Source organism: Nannospalax galili, unplaced genomic scaffold (genome assembly GCF_000622305.1).
Source record: "Nannospalax galili isolate Female #2095 unplaced genomic scaffold, S.galili_v1.0 scaffold281, whole genome shotgun sequence".
Lineage (NCBI taxonomy): Eukaryota > Metazoa > Chordata > Mammalia > Rodentia > Spalacidae > Nannospalax > Nannospalax galili.
The window spans coordinates 9470105-9476666 of record NW_008349068.1 but is presented as its reverse complement, the minus strand read 5'-3'; the positions used below and the strand labels follow the sequence as shown (position 1 = coordinate 9476666).

Below are 6562 nucleotides of genomic sequence, written 5' to 3'. Positions count from 1 at the left end.
TAACCTCTTGCAGATCCAGAGTTTTCTTGGTGGGTAGAGATGTTTTACAAAGCACAGCATGCATTACCAATAAAATTCACTAAAATCCCCCATGGTTTAGTGTTCCAGTAGCCATTGCAGTTTTAATGGACTTAAGCATCTTTCTTTGAAAAGGTTAAGCAGATTCCATACTGATCATAGAATCTCTTGAAAGTGTTGGATTTGGAAAGCTTACACATTACCACTGAGTCCATTTGTCTTTTCGTACATTAATTTGGTGAAGGTTTTAAAATATATTAACAGGGAAAAAAATGCTGCTCTATGACTACAAATTTGAAACTGAGATCCCATAGGAAACAACAGATCTTTTCATTAGCCTGAGTCTTTCATGACATCTACAGATACTGTTTCAAGAAACAAATTGCTATAATCTGTGCTTAGCAGCCACAGTTAAACACAGCATTATTACTAGCAGACCTGCAGTGAGTTTGAACACTTGTGAAGATGTGGTCACCCACCTTTCCAGGGGACCAGAATTCTCAGACACTGCTTCCCACTGCACTTCAGGATAAACTTATAATCAATTTTGTTTTGTTAGAGTTTTTGTTTCACTTTTAACTTCCACCTATATATTTTATTGTTTTATATGGCCATTTAACTTTATAGCATCCCTCTGACTTATCATAAGTATGTATTGTTCATCAAAGACATCTTGGAGCAAACTGATGAGGTAGAAAAATGGCTGTAGGATGTCATTGATAATTTCATGTAAAAGAGAAAATCCAGAAGGGACCATAAAGGTATATGACAATAGCTTCATAGCAAGTTTTCTGAGTGTGTGTAGGGGTGCTACACACTACTTTGGGACAGTCACATGCCTTATTGTATTTTGAAGAGTCAGATCTACTTTCATTTAAATCGAGATTCCTCTGAAAAGATATCTTTTTAAATTTTAAGACAAATTTTAGTGATTCAAGAATTTCATACACTGAATTTTGATCACATTCAAACCTCCTCCCCCACCCTCACCCAACCACCCCCTCACTCCCCACCCCAACTCTGTGTCTTCAATTTGCACATGAAAAACACTTCTTGTTTTATATAACATATCTGAACCGGGTACTGGAGAAATCACACCTTATAATAATGCCAGTGATCTATAATTCTTACACTGTGTCAAAGTAAGGGCCCACCCCCTTCACTTTGTACATGGTTTGGGATCAAAATACATTGAGATTTCTTGGAATGCAATTTTCACTCTTAATTTCAAGGAATGTCAAGCAGGGATTTCTCTTTATCTCAGGGGTCTGAAATGCTTGGTTTTCCTCATCAAAGTTAGTTGTTTTCAGCCGTTGCATGCAGGCTACACTTTGGCTTTTTCTGGGCCTCACTCAGCACAATGGTCCCACTGTGGGCCAAGGTATTCTCCAACAGATTGATTCTCCACAAGATTCTGCAGAAACTAGGCTTAAAGCAGAAACTAGGTCCTCACAGCAGGCAGCAATAAACTCACAGACCTTCCATCCAAGATTCTCTAGGTGGCAGTTGGGAAGTTTCACAGCTTCACAGACAGTTTTAACGAATGTCCTCTAGTTTATTTTCTAAAATTGTAGACTTCTCAAGTTCCTAATGTTGAGGACTGAGGCCAGGTCTTGACAGCCCATGGGTGGTGATGATAGTCTGCGGACCGTGGGTGCCACCAGGGCATTTGGGCAGGCAGGTCAATTTGGCTCTGCCATCTTGGCGCCTCAGCTGTTTTCCCTCTTACTTGCTAAGTCTTGAGTTCAGAATTGGGGATTAACATAGAAGCATCGAGATTCTTAATAAAATGAAGAAGCCTGAAGTCATGTTTTAAGCCCTTGTGCCGTGAGTCGCTTTGTTGCCGTTGCTCTGACCGTGCGGACATCTTGGCTCCCCAATTATTTTCTTTCTTGTTTACCAAGTCCTGAGTTCAGAATTTTGAGATCAGTATAGAAGTATCTAAGGTCAAGTAAATATTCATCTTGTGTGCTAGGGTTCTTCACATGGTCCTACACACACATTTAGTCTCTTGGGAGTCGTTGTGCCCTAGGCCCAGAGGCAGACTGTCCGGGGCAGGACTTCTTCCTATGCCACCTTTTCTCACAACACCATTATTTTGAGCTGTCTTGTGATTTTCCTTCTTATATGTGGCAAGATTCTAATTAAACAGCGAATTCTGGGTTGCAGAAGAGAATTTATTTTTTTGCACCTGACTTTCATGCCTTTTTCCATCAGTTGAGCGCGCACACACACACACACACACACACACACAATATTAAGTATACATTTTTTTACATTTTTAAAAAGTGATTTACTTTCAAGTAAGACAGTTTAAAACTTAGTCTACTGTCGGATCGCTCTCTAACAGGTATGGCGCAGAGAGAGAAGCCAGGACCAGCCTGTGTTCCTCTCTTAGGGGCTGAGCAGGATGGTGAGTGTCGGCGACTCAAAAACCACACCGAGTCAGGAGTCTTGTCGAGGCAGGAACTCATTTTATTGCGTCAGGCATTACCTTATATAGTTTAAACAAAAAGGGGTGTGGAAAGGGGAAGGGCAAAGGTGTATGTCATCTGGGGCAATGGCTGTGAGCCACTGAGAATTGGCCATGCCAGCTGTGATTAGGGAGAGGCAGTCTGAGGTCGGGCCCTGCTGAGTCACCTCCATGAGGAAGTGACCTGCCAGAGGTCCCCAAACTTTAGTCAGGCTCAGAAAGTTACAATAGGCCTCATCATAAGTTATGCCACAATTATGAGGGTCCCAGAGACCCAACAGTCTACTCCATACAATGTAGAATAATTCACAGTGGAAATGTGAGCTAGCTGCATTAGCCAAGAATGACTCTGCTGCTTAAATAATTGTGCTAATCATAAAACTATAGAAATTAAAACTATCCTCCTAGAGTCCAATGTGAGTATATTCAATTGGCTACCAACCTGTACTCATTACTTTTCTTCCTGGCTTGAGGAAAGGTTATGCTATGTTAATGACTAAACATGATGCTGTACAAATTCTACCTGCTAGGCCTTGATTACAACACATGACTGATTTATGATCAACACTAGGAATAGCAAACTTAATTCTGTTGAGAGTCTCTGAAGGAAAATCCTCTCTGGTGAGAAGGGAGCATGTCAAAGGCGCTTCTCTTTGACTGAACATCGAGAATGGCAGAAAAGACAAATGAAGGAAACCCAGGAACAGAGCTCTTCAGCCACTAAGTAGCTTCCCTTGGAACAGCCTTGTTTTCACATGACAGAGTTACCCCCTATTTGAAAAGCCATATGATGCTTGTTGACTGTTTTTATACTGGTCATTCTAACTGATAGGCTGACATCCTTGAGGTAAGGGCAAAGTCTTGTACCTAATGTTTATTTGTCAAGCACCACACTAGGTAGTTTTGATATCAATCTGATGTTATGTTGTTTTCTTCATCTTAAGACTTATCTTTACTTCATATGTATCAGCAGGAAAAACTATTTGATGTGTTTCTGAAGACTTCATGGCTGCCCAACAGAAATGTGAACCCAGGGTTTTAGAATTCTGAGTCACTGTACTGCTCGCAAAAACATTCTTTAGCCAGACTGCTGCATGCAGCTATGTCAGTGTCACCAGGTTCAGATAGGGTATGGGTTCTTCAACTTCCCCCCACCTCTCCCTCTCCTGGATCTTACCAGAAGTCTCACACATTTTTATATGCCTAGTATCATTTTGAAATTGCACTCACTAGAGTCTAACCCATTCCTATATGAGAGGATGCTGGAGGTCTGTTTTTTAGTTAGCCTTGCTTTCAAGAAGAGTTTATTTCAGTATTTGATAAAGATGATTTTTATCTACAATTCATTATTTAAAGAATATGAGACAAATTATCATAGAAATAAAATCATATTTTATTTGTGACATTTCTTAAAATGAAAGAAGTAATGTTTATGGTTTTAATAATGTGTTTTGGGGAAGGGAGTTTTGCTCTAAGCAGTTCATATTAATTTGTATTATATAAATACCAAACTCAGTCATGATAGAATGCTCAGGCACATACATCACTTACAATAATCAACACTCCTCTCAGATCTGTGACTTTTGTTTAAAGTCTGTGGGGATGTTATCAGTAGAGTGAGACATAATGGTTAATATTTACCGAAAACTAACTCAAAAAAAGCTATAGCGGCAGTGTGAGTCTTTGTATTCAAATAGTTATTTATTTATCTTTTGTCATTTTCAAGTACAGACAACTGAAGATGTTCTTTGGAAAAACAAAAATGAATGTGTCACCTTGGCTTGACACCACATTTGTCCTGTGACTGCAGCGTACAGTACAGGTTTCTTGTTAAAAGGAAGCAAAAGTGGATTATTTCCTTTGCTAAACACACTGAAGACATTGCTATTACTTAAAGTAACTAAGTCATATTTCATATTTATGCTGAAATGCCTGAAATTCCAATTATATCTTAGAAAATAGTTCCATTAGTAGAGTCAATAAGAAACAGTCCTTACTGGAATATGTGACTATGCCTCAGAGCAAAGCCTGTTTGATGGTTTTGAAATAGGTTAGCTATAAGATTGTGAGTCTATGTGTGTGTCAGTTTGGCTGTGTGTCTATATGTGTGTGTGTGTCTGTGTGTGCATTTTTCTGTGTGTACATGTGTCTGTGTGTGTATGTGTGTGTGCTTTTTTGTGTCCGTGTCAGTGTGTATCAGTGTATCTGTGTGTCTATATGGGTGTGTGCATGTGTTGTGTGTGTATGTGTGTGTGTGTGTGTGTGTGTGTATCTGTGTCTGTGTGTGAGAGAGAGATTCTAGAGACCAAACCCAAGGCACTGTGCATAGCAGACATGCCCACTACCACTGAGGTATATCCCCAGTCCTGAAGTTCTTAGCAGGGCTCTCAAAACTCCTAGTATTTTCCAATTGATACAGAACACTCAGTGGAGAGCAAACATTCAGTGAGCCTTCCTGGGGTGAAACAATTTCTTCAATATTGGCCTGGGCTTCTCTGAAGTAGACAAAGGGATAGCTTGGCCTGCCTACTATATTTTGTCTTTTCATCGTGTCATTTACTATGTATTGTACCTATTTGCTACTAAACTATTAACATTTTGAGAAACATTTGAAAGCTAATTAAAATTGAATTTTCTTGTAATATTAAAAACTGAGTGTTGGGGCTGGAGAGATGGTGCAACAGTTAAGAACACTGGATGTTCTTGCAGAAGACCTGGGTTCAAATCCCAGAACCCACATGGAAGCTAACAACTTTCCATAACTCCAGTTTGAGGGGATCTGACAGCCTCTTCTGTCCTCTGTGGCCATTGCACGACAAGCAGGCAATGCACGCATACACATAAAATAAAATAATAATAATACAATAATAATAATACTGAAGCATTAGAGGTCTGGAGAGATGGCTCAGTGGTTAAGATCACGAGCTGCTCTTGCAGAGGTTGCAGGTTCAGTTTCCGGCACCCATATGACAGCTGACAATCATCCATAGCTCTAGTTCCAGGGGATCTGATCCCCTCTTCTAACCTTCACAGGCATTGCATGACATGAGTGCACTTACATGCATGCAGGCAATGCACCTGTACACATAAATTTTTTTTTAATTTTTTTAATTGAAACAGTAGAATTGGTTCAGTTAAAGGATCTTTGTTATTTTGGGTCACTCCCTTCATTGTACTTTTTCATTAGCCAACTGCATTTGGTAAACTTCACTCTATCCCTCTATATCCTGTTTATGTAACTCCTTAATAAATGTATATTGAACTTCTTTTTAAATATATTATATTTTATTTTTACTTATGTTTCATGGAACAGTTATCCATCAGTATTAGAGTCTTATGCCTTAGTGCTTTATAAAAGTGCTCAAATTCAGGTCACACTCCGTATTATGTCACTACCTTATTAATTTATGGTACAACATGAATAAAAATATATTTAGGGATCATGAAGAAAGTAAAATCCCATTTCACTTCATGTTGTGAATATTTCATGTAACTAGGTTATATTGTATTTTCATGTGCCATACTTAAATATTAAAATATCTTTGATGCCTTGATATACACACATATGAAATGCATATGTTGATATTAAACTGTTCCATTTAGGGTTGCGGTTCATGACTTTTCAAGTGTTCAGTGTTGATTCAGATTAACTTGTAGAATCAAGTATATAATTAATTGAAAAAATATTGTTAATAATAGGGTCAAAATCATGGAAAAAAAGATTGAAAAGTGTATCTCTAATTCAAAAATGTAAAGTAGAAGTGTTGTAAATAATGGGATCAAGATAAAGAATGGAGAAATCTGCTCATTAATTGGACAACAAGAGAAGAAACCTGAAATCTGGTACCTTGATGAATTTCTCACTTATAAATAGAGTTTGTAACACACTGAACAGGAAAATTTATCATATCCACAGTGATTTACAGTGATGGGCAATTGGGTTAGTCATTGGAAGGTCGTGTGGTGAGCCTAGAGGCAAAATAATTATCATTAGTCATTCATTCATGAAGTGGGGCATTTTTCTAAAGGATGAGTTCGTAGCCCTGTTTGTTGCATATTGTGAGATAGGGA

General features: G+C 38.5%; 1 protein-coding gene and 1 non-coding gene across 5 annotated transcripts in view; one reads left to right on the top strand and one right to left on the bottom strand.

Annotated features, from left to right (window-relative positions):
- Positions 1 to 6562, top strand: part of Erbb4 (erb-b2 receptor tyrosine kinase 4) — a 1194626-nt gene that overhangs the window by 759355 nt on the left and 428709 nt on the right. The window lies entirely within an intron of this gene.
- On the bottom strand, positions 2131 to 2256 carry LOC115072563. Its single transcript, XR_003851610.1, has one exon. It is a non-coding gene; the product is annotated as a small nucleolar RNA SNORA40 (small nucleolar RNA).